The sequence below is a fragment of the Engraulis encrasicolus genome, chromosome 18 (assembly GCF_034702125.1).
Source record: "Engraulis encrasicolus isolate BLACKSEA-1 chromosome 18, IST_EnEncr_1.0, whole genome shotgun sequence".
Taxonomy (NCBI): Eukaryota; Metazoa; Chordata; class Actinopteri; order Clupeiformes; family Engraulidae; genus Engraulis; species Engraulis encrasicolus.
This window is the reverse complement of record NC_085874.1, coordinates 53,012,937-53,034,233: the sequence shown is the minus strand read 5'-3', so window position 1 is coordinate 53,034,233 and position 21,297 is coordinate 53,012,937. Positions and strand designations below refer to the sequence as shown.

The 21,297-nt window shown below is 42.2% G+C and overlaps 2 long non-coding RNA genes across 2 annotated transcripts; one reads left to right on the top strand and one right to left on the bottom strand.

Annotated features, from left to right (window-relative positions):
- Positions 1-1,268: 1,268 nt before the first annotated feature.
- On the bottom strand, positions 1,269-1,831 carry LOC134468714 (uncharacterized). The gene is made up of 2 exons (XR_010038897.1): positions 1,757-1,831; positions 1,269-1,420 (listed from the first exon to the last, which is right to left on the bottom strand). It is a non-coding gene; the product is annotated as an uncharacterized LOC134468714 (long non-coding RNA).
- A 16,725-nt stretch (positions 1,832-18,556) lies between these two features.
- Positions 18,557-20,337, top strand: LOC134468713 (uncharacterized). The gene is made up of 5 exons (XR_010038896.1): positions 18,557-18,641; positions 18,996-19,088; positions 19,489-19,565; positions 19,847-19,924; positions 20,272-20,337. It is a non-coding gene; the product is annotated as an uncharacterized LOC134468713 (long non-coding RNA).
- The last annotated feature ends 960 nt before the right edge of the window (positions 20,338-21,297 follow it).

Below are 21,297 nucleotides of genomic sequence, written 5' to 3'. Positions count from 1 at the left end.
CTTGTGGCGGTTTCCGCGTACTGCAGGACGTTTGGAAATGACACGCAGGATGTTTTTCAGATCGATTTTTTTTTGTGTCAGTGTGGAGAGGGCTTTGAATTTGATGAAACATATATGATGCATCCGGCGCGATAGGGTTAAGGCACACAATAGCTTGACATTTTGTGTTGATTTAGAGGAGAGTAGCCAGCGCTAGTTCTGCTAGTGAGTGCGTTTTAATATGCGACCTTGCCTCCTCCACTTGCCTCCTCAACTTGCTTCTCGTCATGATGACATCACTGACAACAGCATTATATTTCAATATCTTGCAAAAGCTCAATTGTAGAGTCTTTTTCTCATTTGCAATTGGGATGGTGAATGAAAAACAGTCCCTCAAAAGTTGTTGTGGCTAGGCTGACAGCTGGAAAACTTTATCGTTTTCTCCACGGAGGAGGGGCCAGGAGGCGGGACGAGGAGACAAGCGCAAGTGGAGGAGGCAAGGTCGCATATTAAGAGGCACTCAGTAAGATTCGAATACCACATGTTCATTTTGCAGAGCCAATCAGCAACCACCACTTCCCTTTATAGTGACATGTCTAACTCTTGCTGTTGCAGGTTCGGGTGGTTAAAAATCTCCTCCTCCATCCCCACCACCACCAGGTTGGTCCAGTCTACCTGTCTGCGGGGTTAAAGGTCCGCTTCCTGCTGCACAGCTACATCAGGCTCTACTGGCGCAAGAAGACCTGGGCTGATGATTGGACCTACGCCAAAGACTGTCTACCTTCTGTTAAATGCATAGTCAATTATCTTCTCATTAAATCGCATTTAACTAATTCCTCTCTCTCTGAGTCTTAAGGGCTGAAATATACTTACTTCCTATTTTATTCACCAAAGTCACCAATCCCTTGTGATACTATAGTAGGGTGTAAATGTGCTACTTATAATTTGAAAAATGAAAAAAGGTCGCACCATGCATAGGTTTCTTTATTACAATGAGGAAGGCAGAACGCCGAAACGCGTCTGTGTAATAAAGAAACCTATGCATGATGCAACCTTTTTTCATTTTTACAATATTTTAGTCAGCACCCTTAAAAGAAGAGAACAATTGTTGGGTGAAGCCTGCTCCAACCTTTATGAACTTTACTTATAATTTGGCCTGCTCTGATTTGTATTTTTCTCTTGTTACTCTGAAGTGTTAAGACACCTATTGATAGTACGTGGTCAGAAGTAGTAACTTAAACACACACACAAACCAGATACTTCAAAAACATTGAGACAACACCATGGGAAAGGATGTGGGGGATGCCATGTTGTCCCTTGTTATAAGTAGTTAAATCTTGCACTGTGGTCGGCCGGGAGTATGCATGAGGCACAGCAGACTTGTAGTTTGTGCAGTTCCACCGATTCAGTGATGCAGCTGGAGAGCTGGTTGGTCCAAAACCTGGAGAACAGAATAAGATTTTAGTAAGTTATGTGTATCACAATAACTTCAATATTCCAGTAGATCAGTTGTTTCTGAAATACCCCAACCAAGACCCTCTGGCACCAACAGCCATGTCATGTTGAAAGTAATTTAAATATTTTTTCTTCCCCATTCTGATGCTCGGTTTGAACTCAGGTGATCTCAACTATGTGTACTTGCCTAAATTCACAGAGTTGCCGTCTCGATGAGTTATGAGGAATATACAATGCTCAGCAATAATGAGCAAACAGCTTGACAATTTCACAATTTCGATGGGTGAGGACAAAGACAATGAAGGTGTATGGAGAAGCTTACCACTGATGTGTTCACTGCCTTGCCATAGCTCAGCTTGGAGGTCAGCACGGTCATTCAACAGCAACTGAAAGTGGGGGAGAGATTACATTACATTACATTTAGCTGACGCTTTTAAACAAAGTAACTGACAGTTAAAGGTTAGGTTGAGAAATATAGTTTAGACAACTTCCACTGTGCTCCGTTAAGGTTAAGGTCAGGAGAGTTTATATTAGCTGTATTTAAAAACAGACGATCACTTCTGCCCGCCTATTTCCCAAGACGCTTTTGGCAATTACAGATAACTTGTGTGCACAAACAAATCTCAAGACAACCAATCACGAGTCTGTGTACAGAAGTGTAGACCTACGTACATCCTTTCGTTTTCACTTAAAAATCAAATGAAAGTGAATGGGCATAACATAACTGCAGGATAGCACAATATCTAGAATATGTATAGGTCACTGTCACACAGATGAAAGTACTCTTATTGCCATATTCTTGGGCAAGTAGGCTTAAAGGACCAGTTCAGTCAATTTCAATATGCTGTTGTATTGCTTACGCTACCCTTGACTTGTCAGTACTCGGTGATGCCACGAGATATGATTATTATCCGAGATGAGCTTTTCTAATGGGGGCAGCGTTTGTTTACATTTTAAAAAATCTTTTTGCATATTTCCCCGAAAGGTACCGCTGTTTGCTAGTTGTCTGCTGATGTTGTATAACCTTTCGGATGTTTTTGGGTGTTGGGAATAAATAAAAATGTTTTTTTTGACATGTAAACAAAGCACTGCCCCCATTACAATGACCAAGATTTCGGAAGAAGAAAAAAAACCCTCAGGTACTGACAAGTCCAAGGTAGTGTGAGCATTACAACTGCATGTTAAAAAAATTGACTGAACTGGTCCTTTAAACGTGCTGTGCTATGTTAATGGCAATAATTAATTTTATTTTGCTGAGCATTTGGTTAATTTCAATAGAATACTTTGGCACCACTTCTGATAACAGCAGATTAGTCTATGGTTTCTATGCCAAATGTGTTCTTATTTGGAATGCGTTGTGCACACTGCTTATAGCCGCCCGTAATGTGCTTCAACAGGGAAGGAAAGGCAACTTGCAGCCTGTTTAGAACATGTAGAGCAGGGGTTCCCAAACTTTTTTCACTGGTGGCCACATTATCGTTCCTGACTGTGATCAGGGGCCGGGATCAATCATGTGGGCTGTATTAGACAGGTCATCAGCTGGGAAAATTAGGCCTTTCGTCCTACCGCACTTTTCTCTGTGGATTACTGACCAGAAACCCTATTGGAAGAAATTAAAACATGGGGCCACGTCAATTTTTGCTCAGAATTCAATATGGCCACCATTTTCCAAAATGACTTGTTTTCATGCATTATTACATTGTACTATAAGGTGATATTCATGAACGATTAACATCTTTCAGCATTATTCTGTCCTATTTCCTTACATACATGTTTACAAAGGTTGACTAAACTAAAACAAATGAAAATAAAGTTGGCCACCTTGCAATATCCAAAGGAAAGTGCTGAAAATAATGATTGAAATGCACATGGCAGGGACAATTAGGCCTATTGTCCTGTCAGGCTTTTCACAGTGGAATACAGACCAGAAGGCCTATTGAAAAAGAACTTGGGGCCATCTATGTCCTCCAAAATTCAAAATGTTCTCTGTTTTTCAGAATGGCAGACTTTCACACATTTTTCTCAATACTGTAAGGCCATAATTATCAATAAAGATTACATACTTTTCAGTTAAATTGCCCTATCTCCTTACAGACGTGAGTATAAAGGTTGTCTAGAAAAAGGCATGAATATATATATCTTGCCACTTTGAAATATCCAAAGGAATGTTGTCAAATGATTGAATTTCACAAACACAGTGCACTGCTGAAAAAAGGCATATTGTCCTGCCAAACTGTGTGTGTGTGTGTGTGTGTGTGTGTGTGTGTGTGTGTGTGTGTGTGTGTGTGTGTGTGTGTGTGTGTGTGTGTGTGTGTGTGTGTGTGTGTGTCTGTGTATGTGCGCGTGCGTGCGTGTGTGTGTGTGTGTGTGCCTGAGTGCGTGTGTGCCTGAGTGCGCTTTTGTCAAGTGTGTGTGGCCAGTGTGCTTCTTACACTGACATAGACACAGTAGACCGGGGGTGTGTGTGTTGGGGGGGGGGGGGGGGGGGGGGGGGGGTGGGGGGGGGGTAGGCGGACCGAATGATGTGGAGGAGCTGGGGGGGAATGAGTCGGGGTTGAATTAGGGGGTGGGGGGCAGAATAGTGTGTGGGGGATGAGTGAGGTGGTGGGATGAGTGAGGTGGTGGGGGGGAATAGTGTGGGGGGTTCAGGGGGCAGAATAGTGTGTGTGTGTGTGTGGGGGGGGGGGGGGGGGGCGAAGTTGAGTCGGGGGCTATTGACCTGCCAAACTTTTCACATTAGATTGGGGGTGGGCGAGTATTTTGTGGGGGGGTGGGGGGAGAATGAGTCAGGTGGGGTGAGCGTGGGGGCAGAATAGTGGGGGGTGAGTGAGGGATGGGGGGGTAGAGTAGCAGGGGGGGGGTGAGTGAGGGGGTTGGGGGGCAGAATAGTGTGTGGGGGGAGATGAGTGAGGGGGTGGGCGAGGCAGAATAGTGTGTGGGGGAAAGACACTGTAGAGCAGGGGAAAGATGAGCGGGGGATACGCGCGGACACACACACACACGCACACTCACCCTTGCTTTATGCAAAAAAATGTAGGCCTGAAAAACTTTTGGTCAGTAATCTAATGTGAAAGGTTTGGCAGGTCAATAGCCTTTTTTCAGCAGTCAACTGTGTATGTGTAATTCAATCATTTTCTGACAACAATCCTTAGGATATTTCAAAGGGGCAAGATATATATTTAAGTTACATCATTCTGTTGCCAACCTTTGTACTCACGTCTGTAGATTGGAGATAGGACAGAATTCCACTGAAAATAGGTTGCCTTTATTGATAATTATGGTCTTAAAGTGATACTGTCCCATTTTTGGAAATAAGCTCATATTAAACCTCCCCTTGAGTTAAATAGTTGAGTTTTACCTTTCTCCTGTACTTTCAACTCCTCTCTGAGTATGGCAGTGCAAATTTCACCTCCATGCTAGCAGTTAACATTGAGTCCTATGAGACCAGCTGGCGGCTAACTGGTCTCATAGGACTCAATGTTAACTGCTAGCTTGGAGGTAAAATTTGCACTGCCATACCCAGAGAACAGTTAAAAGTAAAGGAGAGTGGTAAAACCCTATTATTTAACTCTAGGGGAGGTGTAAAATTATTTCCAAAAATGGGACAGTATCACTTTAAGGGCCACACACATCGCTGCTATTTACCAGCTTCTCGCTTGCTCGCCTACTCGCTACTCTATCATGGAACGTTCGCTGAAAGTTCCCGCGGCTTTAACTGCCAATGGACAGGCGAGAAGTACAGAACTCTGCTTTCCAATTGGTTACTCGCTTACTCACCTCGCTCGAAGATAAAATATGTTCAACTCGGGATCCGCCCACATCGCATCGCTTGTACAGTACTCGCCTGCTTGTCTCGCTGGAACACATTGACATTCTATTGAGTTCATTCGCTGAGCGAGTAACTAGCAGCGACGTGTGTGTACGCCCCTTTACAGTATTGAGAAAAATGTATGAAAGTCTGCCATTCTGAAAAACAGAGAACATTTTGAATTTTGGAGCACATTTGAGATGGCAACCAGCTGGAGAATCTTTTTCAATAGGCCTTCTTGTCTGTAATCCACTGTGAAAACCCTGACAGGACAATAGGCCTAATTTTCCCTGCCATAGACTCTGTATGTGCATTTCAATCATTATTTTCAGCACTTTCCTTTGGATATTGCAAGGTGGCCAACTTTATTTTCATTTGTTTTAGTTTAGTCAACCTTTGTAAACATGTATGTGAGTGATTCTCTAATTCGCCTACACTTTTAAGTCCGTGGATTTTATTTGGCAATTCCACTAACTATTAACTGCATCCAATGATGTTTTGGACATTAGAAAACATTTATCTTTCATATAATACAGAAAGTGTAAACATAGCATTATTTCCCTCAGCAAGAATGAATATTTAATACTGGTTTTGGGCGTTTTCATGCCGTCCTGTTTTCCAAATATCAGATTCAGTCTTCATATTAGCATGTAAAGAAACTTGTTTTGCCCAAGACGATTGCAAATGTTGATTCACAGTAATCATCACAATATGACTAAACTGTCAGAAAGACCACTGTCCTTTCCATTATACATGAAATTTGCCATTTTGTGTGTGTCCACGAAAACTGTGTTAACCGTGTCACGCTCTGAAACCTCCTCCATAAATCAGTAATGGTTTGGTCTTAGGCCATACGAATAACATCACGTGATGTCATAACCTCTTTGGCAGGATACGGGAAGACTTTTTGGTAAATTTTGAGCTCCATCCTTCCATAATTTAATCCATTCTTTTTCATGTTCTCATAGCGGGAAAATTGCCTGTCAACAGTGTTATCAACATATTCATAAGAATCTGAATTAGAAATCACATGTAGAAAAACACAGATAAAGCATACAGATACATGAATTGATTAAGGTGTTGTGGTGGAACTTCTGAGGTCCTCAGTTAGCACAACACCATAAAAATGGCTGAAATGTCAACGGTGTTACCGTCAATGGTGTTACAATTAAGTATGACAGTCAGGGTTGCCAGATGAGGCTGATGATTTCCAGCCCAAAAAATAATCAAAATCCGCCCTAAAAACCCGCCCAATTCTATTGATTTATATGGCAGTGGGAAGGTTTTTCTGATAGATGCCATTTTTACCCGCACACGGCCATCCTAAGCAGCCCAATTGGGCGGGAACCAGCCCAATCTGGCAACACTGATGACAGTTGAGGAGGAGTATGTTTTTGCCAATTTATATCCATATTGACAGACAAAAAAACAAAATAATTTGTGTTCTAGGGAGATGGGTTTGTCTGCTCTGTTTTTTTCTCCTAAAAAAGTGCCGACTTGCAGTGTTGCCAATTTAGCGACTTTGTCGCTAGATTTAGCGACTTTTGGACACCTCTGGCGACAAAAAAAATCATCTAGCGACTTAGCGACTTTTCAGGCTCAATCTGGCCGAATCTAGCGACTATTTCGCTTGTCTTGTGAGAGTCAAAACAGTCTCCCTCCCCACGACACCACACAATGCATTTTCAGTGGCGGGTAGAGACAGACGTGACACATGATGCACTACGGTGTGGCAGCTTTTGTGATACGCACAGGAATTCTCATGCGCATGTACATCTGCTTGTATGAGGCTACGGCAAGCGATATGGGACAAAGATATGGCAGGAACCAGGCTGGCCGCACCGACCGCAGTGAATCCCGGGCACTGGCGATGAAAAAAACTCATCTAGCACCTTTAGCTACTTTTTGGTGCATCTGGCGACTTTTTAAAAAGTGCATTTTCAGTGACAAATTCATCATTTTTCCACATAATTCTGACTCTGCGTTGCCGTCAGAAGCGTTTCCCACGGTTAAGCAGGGCTGCAGATTAGCTCTGATCTCCAAAAAGTAGCTAGCACCGCCCATTTGTACTGTGGACGAAGGCATGTGGGCACGTTTTCTATAAATCAGCGTGCCGTACGTGACATTGTGACGTCATACGTAACGTCATGACGTCTTCTAGCGACTTTTCAGCAAGCCCATAGCGACTTTGGCTGATTTTCTTTTGGCAACACTGCCGACTTGTTCCCCTGCACTGTTGACCGTAACACAGTTGAGTTACACCGTTGACTGTTTTGAAAGTGTTTTTGTGCTATTGATCCCTTATGTGTTGGAAAAATCCTATGAACATACACTAGGGATTATCTCTGGAGAAGGAAGTCTTGTGTAAGGAGGGTGACTATATTCAAATCAGACGTTACAGGGATTTCTGATGAAAAATGTGTCAGTCTGTATCACACTGACTCATAAAATCCTACTTATGAAGCTCAACAATCACATTTTCTATATCAGTTGCACAGATTAATGACAACATTACTGCTAAGGGACATAAGCACTTTCAAACATATATTGTTTCAACTCTGTAGTATTTTTATATATGTTTGAAATGACATAGTATTTGTCCATAACACTGTTGACAAAATAATTAAGCAAATGTTCGCTTTCATTAGAGTATTTATCAAATGATTTAAGATTAAGCTTGGCAATTTGTTTGTTTGGAAACTTAAATATATACACTATGTAAACATCTAGGTCATTTAGTTGAAAAAAATACTGATAATTGACATTTTGCTTTTGCCAAAAGCGTAGGGAAATCGTAGAATCACTCATGTAAGGAAATAGGACAGAATAGTGCTGAAAGATGTCAATCGTTCATGAATATCACCTGACAGTACAATGTAATAATGCATGAAAACAAGTCATTTTGGAAAATGGCGGCCCTATTGAATTCTGAGCAAAAATTGACGTGGCCCCATGTTTTAATTTCTTCCAATAGGGCTTCTGGTCAGTAATCCACAGAGAAAAGTGCGGTAGGACGAAAGGCCTAATTTTCCCAGCTGATGACCTGTCTATATACTAGGCCACTGCCTGTTATAGCCATAATTTCTAGCACAAAATAGTTAAGTTAAGTGATTTGCAAAAGTCTTATGAGTACTTCACATGTTTTTCAATTTTAAATACCACAGGTATTTTAATTTCTAATTATCATGTAAAAATAGCTAGGGAAGGTTAGAAAAATATGGTGATTGACAGTTTATGAGTGATACAATAGAAATGGTAGGCCTGTTTATATTACAGTGAGATGAGAAACTATCATGATAATTCTAGTGATACACAGTAGGTTTGTGAAAATTAAACTGGAGGAAGGCCTGTTGATAAACAAAATTAAAATGAATTAAAAATGTATTTTATCATTATTTTTTTCTGTGAGGATTGATTCTTTGGGCCAGTTCAAATGGTGAGGTGCAGAGAGGTGGAGGGCCGTTCGAAGGGGCATGGCGGGCCGCATCCGGCCCCCGGGCCTTAGTTTGGGGACCCCTGATGTAGAGTAAAAATAATAGCGCTGATCAGGACAAGATACAGGGGATTGAATTGCTTTACTTTATCTGACTCCCTTTACACGAATGGGATGGCTAAATAGGCTATACATTTACTGAGGTCCCTACAACTGCTATAGAACTAGAATTAGAGGTGGCTGCATTCACACACGATTGTGAAAAATATGTTTCTAAATATTATTCGGAACCCATAACCCAACACAAACACATAGTTGTGAAGTTAATGAACGTATATTGCCATCACGTGTATTACTTAGCTGCTGCTTATGTTACGGCTTCGTCTTCTGGCTCGGTGTTGTGTTGTTGTAACAGAGCATGTCCACACAGGAGCTGCACCATCATCAACATTTACTGGGTACACAGAAAACATACAGCAGTCATTTGCTGAGGATGATTGTCTCTGTTGTCAGGGAGTTTACAAATACATACAACTTGATATGATGAATAAGTTATTTGCGGAAAGCTGTGGCCACTGAGGGGTAACACTTGAAGATGTTCAAGTGGTTCTTGGGGATTTATTATAATAAAAAATCAGTAATTACAATCTATATGCATGTGTGTGGTTTTATGAAAGGGAAACAGAAATGACATAAAGGAAGAATGACTGAATGTGAAATTAGCTTGGATCCAAGTATGGTGTACGGGCTACGCTATATTGGTTATCGTGACACCCCTACATACCTGTAGTCGCTCGGGGTTGTCGGGCAGCTGCTGCTCCTGGTAGTCCTCTGTGTAGTGCGCGGTCAGCAGGTCGCCCCACACCGCCATGCAGCCGCCTGCCGTGTTGCGGCCAAAGGTCATCGGGGCCTGTCGTCAAGGGAAATGAGTGGCGGGGGATGAGCATGATAGGGCAATGCTATATTCAGTCAAACATAACCACATGCACGATAGGACCCTCCGTAGACGGCAAGGGGTGGGTGATTAACATGAGCTGAAACTTTAAAGAGGTAATTTTTCCAGACCGTCTTACAGGAGGTAAAAGTCGCGGTGAAGTTTACCCGACATACTCAGCTATCTTTACCGGACTGGCAATAATATTCCTATGAGTTCAACTACAAACTGTCGCTCTCGTCACGCTAATTGCCTCTAGTCTCGCTTTTGTCTCAATACAACTTCGACTCAATACAAAGCCAATTACTTCCATTGCTCGCCTTGCTTATGTTGCAATTTTGAAAAAAATTGAGTTGAAATATAAAGCATTGATAGTCCTACACAAACTGAAAACCCCCATGTTTTAAGGCATTCTGAAGTTATGAGGAGGAAATGATCACAGTTTGTAATTACATGTTATTGGTTCAGCAATTCACTTTGACTACAGCTTTGAAATTAGGTGTTAGGCAACAAAGTGTGCCTCTGTGGCAACATCAGCAGACTTGGATGAGAGGTCAAAAAAGCTCACAGTGTCATGGTGTACAGTATGGTTATCTGGTATGGTACAGTATTTTTTTTTTCAAGCTGTAATGATTATTGTCAGCACTTTTTAACGTGGCTGATTACCGGTTATCGTGACACCCCTTGTAGAATAAGATTGTCGTAGGCAGGGTTCACGTTAGCCGGCTGTGGCCGGACGTTGGCCGTTTTGCATCTTGAATGACCGGCAAAATAAAATGTGACCGGCCAAAATGTCAGACAAAAAAATGACTAAAATTAATCAGTAAATTATATTAGCTCATTTTAAACACTGAATGTTACACAAAACACCAGTGATATGAAATTGAACAAAGCCGAAAGTAATAGTCTAAACGGCACGCAATAGTGTTGCTTGCGCTCTCGTCCCCCACGGTGTTCTCCCCTATCAAGTTGCTTCCCTTTCACTTGACTCACGCAGCTGGCTGATGTCAAGGAACAATTCAGGTTTTTTTTGTATTTTAACAGTAAACACAAAGGGCATTGCGCTTGCAAAAACGTTTCATGAAAGAGAGCGCGCTTTTGCTCCCCGTGCATACAAGCAGCTCTTTAACACCAGCCAACTGGCCCAATGCTAATGAATTTTAAAATTTGCTGGTAGAATACCAATTTACTTGCCACTTTGACCCATTAGTGTGTTTGGCTATATGAGGGAAGGTCCGTTAGATATTCTAAATGTCCGGTAGGCCTATTCTGCAATGCAGCCGGCCACTTGTCCCGCCAGTAAGAATTCTAGCGTGAACACTGGTCGTAGGTTTCAATCACATCTCACCATGGCTGAAGTGACCTTGAGCAAGGCACCAAACTTCACATTACTCCAGGGTTTGTAACACAATATTCTGTAATAACGCTAAGTTGCTGAGGACAAAATGTCTGCCAATAGTGATACAGTATAATGGAATGCAATAATACACACTGTCCCTACCTTCAGAAACAGCATGTCATCCGTGTCCATGGCCTCCTCTATGGTGTTGATGGCGTTCATTAGGGAGGCCATGTCACCTGACAGTTTGTCCACGGTGTCCTTCATCTTGCAGCTTTTCTGGTCCTCCTACTCCTTCAGGACGATCACAGAGGCCTCCTCACATAGGAACTGGTGGATCTTCTCAAACTCCGCGTGCTAGGACTGCTTCTGCTCACACAAGACACATGATTTTACACAATCATCTTACTGTAGTAGTTGACATATTCATACACTGTATACTTGTGACTTCACAAATACTGGGAATACTTGTGCATGTAGTGTACAATGACAATGTAACAAAGCCTTTAAAAAATACCTTACCAGTAAGTTTCTCATGCACACCAGAAATGTCGTGCCTACCAGAAATTACAATCTCAGGTGCGCAGGGGAAAGTGATGTGCACGTGTGAACCAGAAAAGTTTCAGGCGGGCATAAGAAAGTTTCTGGTGTGCACGAGAAACCCTATGTTTATTTGTTTTAACTCATTCATGTCTGTATGTATAATGCATGATTTGACACTGTCTTTCCATTACAAAGAACCTAACTCTCTCATCATTTAAACCCCTCAGCTTATCCTTGAAGGACCTCAGTAAAAAAAAAAAAAAAACCCATGCATCATCATCATGAGCAAACATACAGTGATACAGTGTAGACTAAAAACTGAAGCGCTGTCTTGGAAATGGTCAACATTGAGAAGACGACAGCCGTACACTTTGATGTCTTCCTGATATTTCATTAAAACCAACCAGCTTTAACGGGAAGGCAGATGGTTCAAAATTATAATGTTCATAAGTATATAAAAAAACAACTCCTTTGTGGAGCAGGTGACATGATCTTCGTACTCCTCTCTCACACACTGCTCACACACCAGTTCCTGGTCCTGGTGCAGAGCAGCAGTATCCTCTCACTGTTCACATCACGCCCAAGCACGGGGGTTGAGAGCTGCGGACACGCACATCACAGATGCCTTGTGTCTTTTGTGTGTGTGTTAACAAAGTGCAAAAAAGGAGTGATGACATGGAGGTCCACTATAGTATATATTTTTGATACTGCTGGTGCACCATGTAGGGCTGTGCAATATATCGTATTTATATCGCAATATCAATATTCATCATGATATCAATATCAAAATTCATATATCGTGATATTTTGTCATTTGTCATTTGCAATGCTACGGTGCAGTATGGCAGCCAAGGGATTAAGCAAAACGCAGGGGTGGTACATCAGAACTAGCTCTATGTCGAGAAAAATAGACACCTCGAGTCTCGCGCTCTCCTCAAGTCTACATTCATGCAGACTTACTAGACATTATGCTACTAGAAAGCACTAGAAAGTAGAAAGCCATTATGCGTGCTGCTCCACTACTATAATAGTGGCGGGGTTTGGGAATTTCGTATATATCGCTTAAAATATCGTGATATCAATATTTGCAGAAAATATCGCAATATTGTTTTTTTCCAATATCGAGCAGCCCTAGCACTATGCACAATCAGAAAAAAGTCTATTCGAGTCATCCCGTCATGCGAGAGCAACACATCAAAATACTAGAAGTAGCCTACTAGCATCTACTCCGCCTCGGCCAGGTTTCAGCAGCGAATGGGGCAATCTTGTATTCAGAGCTGCCCCCTCAAATGAGTGTGTTGACCACCATAGAACACTTTCTCGGCCTACACACGAAATTCGAATGGACACGCTATAAAATGTGTATATATTAACTTAATCAGTTATGCACCTGGCAAGTTGACAAGTCCTGACAACATATTCTTGAAATGTGTTGGTCTGCATGTGACACCACCGCAGTAGGCATAATGCCTGATTTGCTAACCCATAAGCAAATCAGGAGAAAAGCAAGAACTAATATAGACAACTATGCTGCCCTCGGTCTGCGTTACTGGTGCAGAACTAGACAGCTAGCGAACAGTTCAAGAGAAGGCAAGCTGAAGTGTAATTTTGTCCTTTTATTTTCTTTCTTTCATTTCCTTACTGACTTTTCTCTTGCACTTTCACTTTGTACACTTGCACTTCCAATCTCAATACATCTCTTAACACTTCTCTTTACTGTAAAACTGTTAACAGAAAACGAAATAAACATACAAAAGTTTCACTTACTTCAACATTTGCACGAGACACAAATCTACAAGCAACCCAGCGATCCATTTTCAGCCAACACAACGTGACCTAGCTTAGCTAAGTAGAATCTGACTAGCCAAACTTTACAGGAAAGTAAACATCACTTCTTGAGGCAAATAGATAGAAATATACAACAAAATATCAATGTAATTTCGTTACAAACAACATCCATCACAAAATGATTACTTACAAGACTAATATTGTCCAAGGCTCAAGTGTGAAGATATAAATTGCGGACACTGCCTGGAAACTAGGAAGTAGATTTGTGCTGAACGCGCAGTACCGCGAGAAAGTCCACTAGGTGGCGGTATTCACCATAAGATATACATGGGAGAAACTAAACTCGGGCATGGAATTAAATGGAAGGCAGAACAACAATTTTGGAACAAGCACCCGTGACCCATAGAGCTCGAAAGTCCCGCCCCTTAGTTCCGCGTTTCACGGGACCTAAGCTGACAATCTAACAACATGGTAGAGAGTAAATATCTTCTGATCTCAGTCATGATATGCGCTGGGCTACAAATATGCTGTTTAAGAGGCTAGATAAAGATTATTCATGCAGAAGTATCAATGTCTTGTTCCGAGGCCGTCGGCATGAAAAATGTGAAGAAACACAGCTTTCTAAAAAGTTTGGGGGTTCGTACGAAAAATTAAGCAAAAATATCAGAAACAACATATATGGAGCTCGTGGCACAACTCGAAGGGGATCGAAATATCATCTTAATACCGCCATTGAATTACATGCTACGATTTTCAGCTAAAAACGCTGTTGAGGTCCCATGAGATTGGGGGAAGTGACGTCACTTTCGAGCTCTATTGGGAAACATGTTCTTTTACGGACATCAGCTATTACTCTTACATTTTCTGAAGGGACATGTTGACGTAGCAATGGTGCGTGCCCACAGAAGTGCACTTGCACTACAACGTTATCAAACCCAAGTGTTTGATTATCACATCGTCATGACTCACCTACATTGATGGAGGTTGCAAAGATGACGAATAACGTTCCTCCTGGCAAACTAACCACTTCATTTAATCCTTTCGATGGATAATGGTTGCCATTGTTGTGGTCTTTTCGCGCTAATGTTTGAACTCCCTCCGGTCAATCAAATTAATAATAATACAGCTTTTGTGGATGGTTTGGAGAGACCAATTGACTTACATAATGGGAGACAATGTGTGAAGTACAAAACCTCACGGGTAGGTTATTCCATTTTCCCGAACAGACCACAGAAAACAGACAAAAATGTCGGGAAAAACCTGGACGTGCGGCAACACCGCTCAGGGAAATATGCATTTAGCCTGACTTAATAGCTAGATACCAAATGCCCCATTACAAGTTCAGAATAGACAGCCAAACGGCAAGGTTTCCCCTCATAATCGACTAAATAATGATAACAAACATCCATTATACACATATATTAACGCATTATGAATACAAGTAGGCTGATACAATAATAACTATCCAGATAAAATAGCTGCAGGTAAAACAGTAACACACTTTGGGGTAAACAAAATAGGCCTACCTCTGCGATTGAAATTACACAAAGTTTAAACAACTCCTGCCAAATAATACACCGTAACACATGCAGACATCAAATAATTAAGTTTACTCACGTTTCTTCGCACACAAGACACAAAATTAGAGATAAGAATACCCATCTGTCTGGTTCTAACACTAGCTAACATTAAATGGCTACCTAGCTAACAAATAAGGTATCCGTCATCCAAGCTAGCTAACACACAGAGAACATGTCATATTGAATGACAGCGATCATACAACCCAAGTTAAGAAGAACTCGTGGATACTAGAGTTAGTTATTAGTCTAGTTCTACTAAAATGTCAACCTGGCACCTTAGTCAGACCATTGAGAGTGCGAATCAGACCCCGTCTGAGAGTGAAGAATCTTTCTTCTCTGGCTTAACAGCCACGCTAGCAGAGATTCTAGGAATAGTTAGGCCTACGTTGTGTAATCTCTCTGGCGCTAGCATTTCAAGCTAGGCGGATCCGATCGATTAGCTATCTCGTTCTATGCTAGCGGGCTGACAAGCATCGTACTCTCATACAATGATATTGATACATGAACGATCCAAATACAAATTAGTACACACCGGGGTACACAGAAAACATACAGCCGTCATTTGCTGGGGGGGATTGCCTCTGTCTGGCTATATTGAAAAGGCTTCATGCTAAATGTGTACAACAACAGTACACAACCCATCAAGTAGACCTAGTCACCTGCATCATGAATAGCGGCCTACTAGCTCTACCTCTCTGCTACCTAGCTACAGAAATAGGAGACACAATCTGAGCACAAACAACGTACAGGTACAAACAACGTGCAGCTCGGTCTCACTAGAAAAAAATAAAAATAAACCACTCACCTTTGTCTGCGTCATCCACAACCTGCTGGTGCTCCGTCGGAATCGTCAGCCTGCAGAAACCTAATAACTAGCACTCCAAGTTATATTTATGTATCTGTAGTTATTACAGCTCCGTCGTTAGAGTTGCATTATTACTGGACTGGCGTGTAAACGCACGAGTGAATGAGTCTGTTCTCCCTGCACAGACAGAGAGGCCTTGATCCCGCTGTCAAGACATGCCTCTGATTGGTCCCGTGGAAAGCGATAACTTGCCAATAAGCGGTGTTTTGATTGGCTTCCACCCTCTTACCCCACCCCCCGTCAAAAGAGGGCTAAAATTCGTAGACTTGTAAAAGCGATCCACACTTGTGTGCTTGCAGCTCCGAGCAGGAAGAGGTTCGCACAGCATGGCAAAACAGATTCACATTTGTACACACTCCTACTGCCACACAACTACAAAACATTTATACACGTACGTTTTTATATTTTAGGAGATGCAAAATATGTGTGCAGATCTACAAAATTAACCTGCAGATGCAAGATGTTTTTCCACAAATACATTGTATCTGGCACGTATGTAAAATGATTCTGCACATCTGAATTTTATTTCTGCACATAAAAACTTTTTGGCCTTGTTCTAGTTCCATACGAAAGACCTTACGCGGCGGCGGCGGCGGCGCACGCAAAACCATTACATCCCCGACGCTCCGCGTTTCGGGGATATAAATAATAATAATAATAATAATAATAATAATGATAATAATAGATCGTTTTATATACAGTAACACTTTTCTTGGTACTCAAAGCCGCTTTATTAGAGCCGCTTTCATTATTGTCCTCTATTATTTCCAAGCTTTGCCAGGTGAAGATCCCTCAGGAGGACTTGAGGTCGTGTCTTGCATCGCGTCCACCTATAGTGGGAGGTGTAGTGTTCGGGATGTTCGGGGTGTGCGTGTGAGGTGGGTGGATGAGAGTGGAGCTGAGCAGCTGAACTCAGACCATGTGAAGATCAACAGAAAGTCCAAGTGTGAGGTCCAGCTGGCTGTCAACACCATGGTCCTGATGAGTCCAGCCCACACACGCACATGGACGTGCCAACTCACTGATGGAGGAGAGGTTAAGGCCTCTATACCCTATACAGTCCGCACACCAGGTCAGTTCACGTTGAATGGTGTGTGTGTGTGTGTATGTGTGTGTGTGTGTGTGTGTGTGTGTGTGTGTGTGTGTGTGTGTGTGTATGTTGTTGGAAATTTCGGGCCTTTTTGTCCTTCCCTGCGTGTTCTTTATTCGAGGTAAAAAAAGGCAAACAACTCAGTATTCAAGTATAATAAAAATCCAATGATTTAATTCCGAAAAAGTATAAGTACAAAAAGTAGTAATTTGTCAAAGTTTAGACAACGAGTAGTAGAAGCATAACAGAGCTCTGGAGTTTCCTAGTCTTGACTGATCCCTGACCAATAACAGTATTCTCTCAGCCCAAGATTTGGAAACTGACCTGACTTTCCCTAAGTGTGTCTTATAAAGGAGTTCTGTGTGTGTGTGTGTGTGTGTGTGCCTATGTGTTTACTTGTCATTTCATGGGTGTGTGTGTAGGAGTGTGTGTGTGTGTGTGTGTGTGTGTGTGTGTGTGTGTGTGTGTGTGTGTGTGTGTGTGTGTGTGTGTGTGTGTGTGTGTGTGTGTGTGTATGTGTGTGTGTGTGTCTATAGGAGTGTGTGTGTCTGTTCATGGACCAGACACTAATGGGTAGACAACAGATAGAGGGACAGAGAGGGTTGAGAGGTCAGAGGGGAGGTCAATGAGAGGGGAGAGGGGACAGTGGGAGAGGGGGAGAGGGGGAGAGGGGAATGAAGTGACAAATCTTATTCCCTGTAACATATGGATCATATAATCAACTAAACTTACAGACATCCTGACTCCTAAAAGATCAGGGGTCAACTCTGGCCTGGCAAATTAAGAAATGGTGGGAAGGAGGGGGACAGAGCTGTATTAGGGGAAGAGGGTCTGTGACCTGTCAGAGATGTAATGTTGAAACAAGTGTCTATGTGTTCTTATGTGCCTAGCAACAAGTGTGTGCACGGCGTCTTCCGGTCCAGCCATCTCCCTCTCGTCCATCCTGGTCCTCCTGTCATTACTTCGGGTGGGCTGGTATTGGGCATTGTTTTCCTGTTTAAGAGAGAAACCAACAGAGAACACTGTTTCCTGGTGCCTACTCCCAGACCCTGACCCATTCTTCAGGTCAGAGACCACGAGGAGTGTGACCGGTTTGTGGCCATCCCTGAAATTTAGATTAGGTTAAAAGCTGCTGCCGGACCCTGTTCCCAAACAGACAGCAAATGGTTTTAAAATAAGGTTAGAAACTCAAACGGGTCAAACAAACTCCACATGGACAAAAAGTTCCACCAGGCCTGTCACAAACACAAATGGTTACTCACAAGTTTATTAGTTGAAACCACATTGGATTATATTTCCAATATAATGATGCACACAAATATGGACACTGATTTTTATTTACAAACTAATGCACATACTATAAGCATCCTCTAATTACTAACAACTAAACTGCTTTGACAAAAAGGAAATAGGTTAAAAAAGGATATTTAAAAAGGATATTTCTCTCAGTGTGTGTGTGTGTGTGTGTGTGTGTGTGTGTGTGTGTGTGTGTGTGTGTGTGTGTGTGTGTGTGTGTGTGTGTGTGTGTGTGTGTGTGTGTCTTTAACAGCAAGACCAACATTACCTCCTCCTCCATCCTCAGCAGTGACCTGGGTATCTGGTGTGTGTGGGGGGTGGTGTGTTTGTGTGTGTGTGTGTGTTTGTGTGTGTGTGTGTGTGTGTGTGTGTGTGTGTGTGTGTGTGTGTGTGTGTGTGTGTGTGTGTGTGTGTGTGTGTGTGTGTGTGTGTCTTTAACAGCAAGACCAACATCACCTCCTCCTCCATCCTCCTCTTCCTCAGCAGTGACCAGGGTATCTGGTGGTTCTGATTCCTCTGATTCTGGTCTGGGTGAGTGTCAAATTATACCAGCAGTGCCAGACCTTATGATGACCATGTAGCATTTTGTTGTGTTTGTGTGCACGGTGCAGTGAGACTGTCTCATATGCAATGACTCTCTGCTCACACCCAACTGGAGTACAAGCCAAACTAGTTACTTCCGTAATCGGGGTGTTGAATGGGGAAAAGCTCCCAAAAAGTCGCTCTGCCTAGGCTGACAGCAGGGAGACTTTATTGTTTTCTTCATGGACCACAAGCCACAAGCAACAGGAGAGGGTGGGAGTTGGAACTAGCTTTACCAAAGAAGTTCTAAGTTCTATTCTGCACCTTTTCACCATCTCTTTCACCCTCCTCTTCCTGGTGCAGGTGTTGCTGCGGTGACCGTCCTCCGATTGGCTCCTCTGGTTGTCTTGGTGATAATCGTCATGACAACACTGCTGTTGCTAAAGAGAAGAAGGCGTAAGTAGCTATTAGAGTTTCTCTCGATTGCTAACACACTGGCGTAATGTCCTCCATTTGCACCTGTTAACCCCTTTATCCAGACCCTATGCTCCAACCATATTGTCACCAAAAAGTAATGACCATGTCTTCATCTGTTACTTAGGACTCTGTAATGTCATAGCAATGTTGTTATGATGTATTTAAGTTTGCAGCAAACAGTGATCACTGGTGATCCCGTCTGAATGAAAGGGTTAATATCCTCTTTTTGTAAGTCACTCACGATAAAAGAGTCTGAGGAATGTAATTGTGTAAAAAGTCTTTATTGGTGTTTATTAAGAGTGATTCCTCATTCATCACATAGCTGTGGAAAATACTACGGTAACAGCAGGAAACACTGAGGACGTTTGTGAACTTTCAGGTTCTGCTGGGTCAAGTGATGGAGGACAGAACCACACAGGTAGAACCACAGATGAAGAGGAGAACCGCACAGGCCCAGTGAGTACACTTGTGTGAAACCTCTTTCCACTCTTCCCTGCACTGGCATTTACTGGTGTTTTTTATTCACATTTGGTCTCATTCTGTGTTCCAAATGGATCTCATACATTACCCATAGGACATCAATATTGGAGTAAATAGGCCTATGTAAATGGAACATATACATAGAATACTCTTAGAAAATAAATATTGGAATAAATATGTAAATACAGATCATATCCAGTACTCAGGAAATAGATATGTATTCTATTCTGTTCTATTCCCTTCTTTATGTTATTCAGAGTCCTGGGCCAGGGGCAGTCTTCTACTCTGCAGCAAACTCATCAGCAGTGTGTGTGCAGACAGGCGACAGTGACTATGTGAGTATGCAATTGTGTGTGTGTGTGTGTGTGTGTGTGTGTGTGTGTGTGTGTGTGTGTGTGTGTGTGTGTGTGTGTGTGTGTGTGTGTGTGTGTGTGTGTGTGTGTGTGTGTGTGTGTGTGTGTGTGTGTGTGTGTGTGTGTGTGTGTGTGTGTGTGACTCGATTCTAGCAAAGGATGATTTGTGTTCTACTTAACAGAATCACACTCCTCCACCATGTTCCTTTATGTTCAGTAGATGGAAACTAAAAAACTACTTTCATATGTTTGTTAGATATCTTTCAAGAACTTGAACTTGAAAAACTTTCAAAAACATGCTGTAATTTTGGGTTTTGTATTTTCAACAGGACGACGTCGGATCAGATGAAATGTAGAAGTTACACATCACAGCCAGACACAACACAACTACTCTCTTTTCTGTGTGTGTGTGTGTGTGTGTGTGTGTGTGTGTGTGTGTGTGTGTGTGTGTGTGTGTGTGTGTGTGTGTGTGTGTGTGTGTGTGTGTGTGTGTGTGTGTGTGTGTGTGTGTGTCACTGCACCATTCTTTCCTCAAACAAAGACACACACACACGCATGCACGCAGACAAACACACACACACACACACACACACACACACACACACACACACACACACACACACACACACACACACACACACACACACACACACACACACACACACACACACACACACATTTCTCACACCCGTGACATCATGTTCCAAATCTGCTGTCTTTTTCTCTGTGTGGTTCCTGTTATTGAGAAGAGATACGCTGTGCTGTATATTTACGCTTCACTTTACTGTTGACACATGAAAGCCTAGATAACAATCTATCCATTTCTAAGTACTTTTTATGTGACCTGTTATATGCATCTATATGCATCAGATAGAACTTTGTACTGTGGAGAGAATAGTAGAACAAATGAGATGTGTTACGAATGAAGGAGTATTGTATCAGATAGAAATATGTATACTATGCCGAAATACTGTATACCTAGATGTAGAGTGCTTAATGTGTCATGTTTTTAATATTTTTTTAAAGAAGAATTCAAATGTACCCATTATTTAAATGGGCATTTTGCCTTCTCTGTGGATAGGACAGTACAGATCATGAGAGTGGGAGTGAGAGATGGGGCAGGATTGGGACATGACCCAGGCCAGATTCGAACCCGGGTCCCCATAGGCAGGCAGTTAGGTCATGGTATTGAGTGTTAATTCATGGTTGTCAGTGTTAATTCATATTATTGATTGTTAATTCATGGTAGGCTGTATTCATTCATGGTTTGGTGTGTTAAATTATGGTATGGAGTGTTATTTCATGGTATCGAGTGTTAATTCATGGCATGGTGTGTTAATTCATGGTATTGAGTG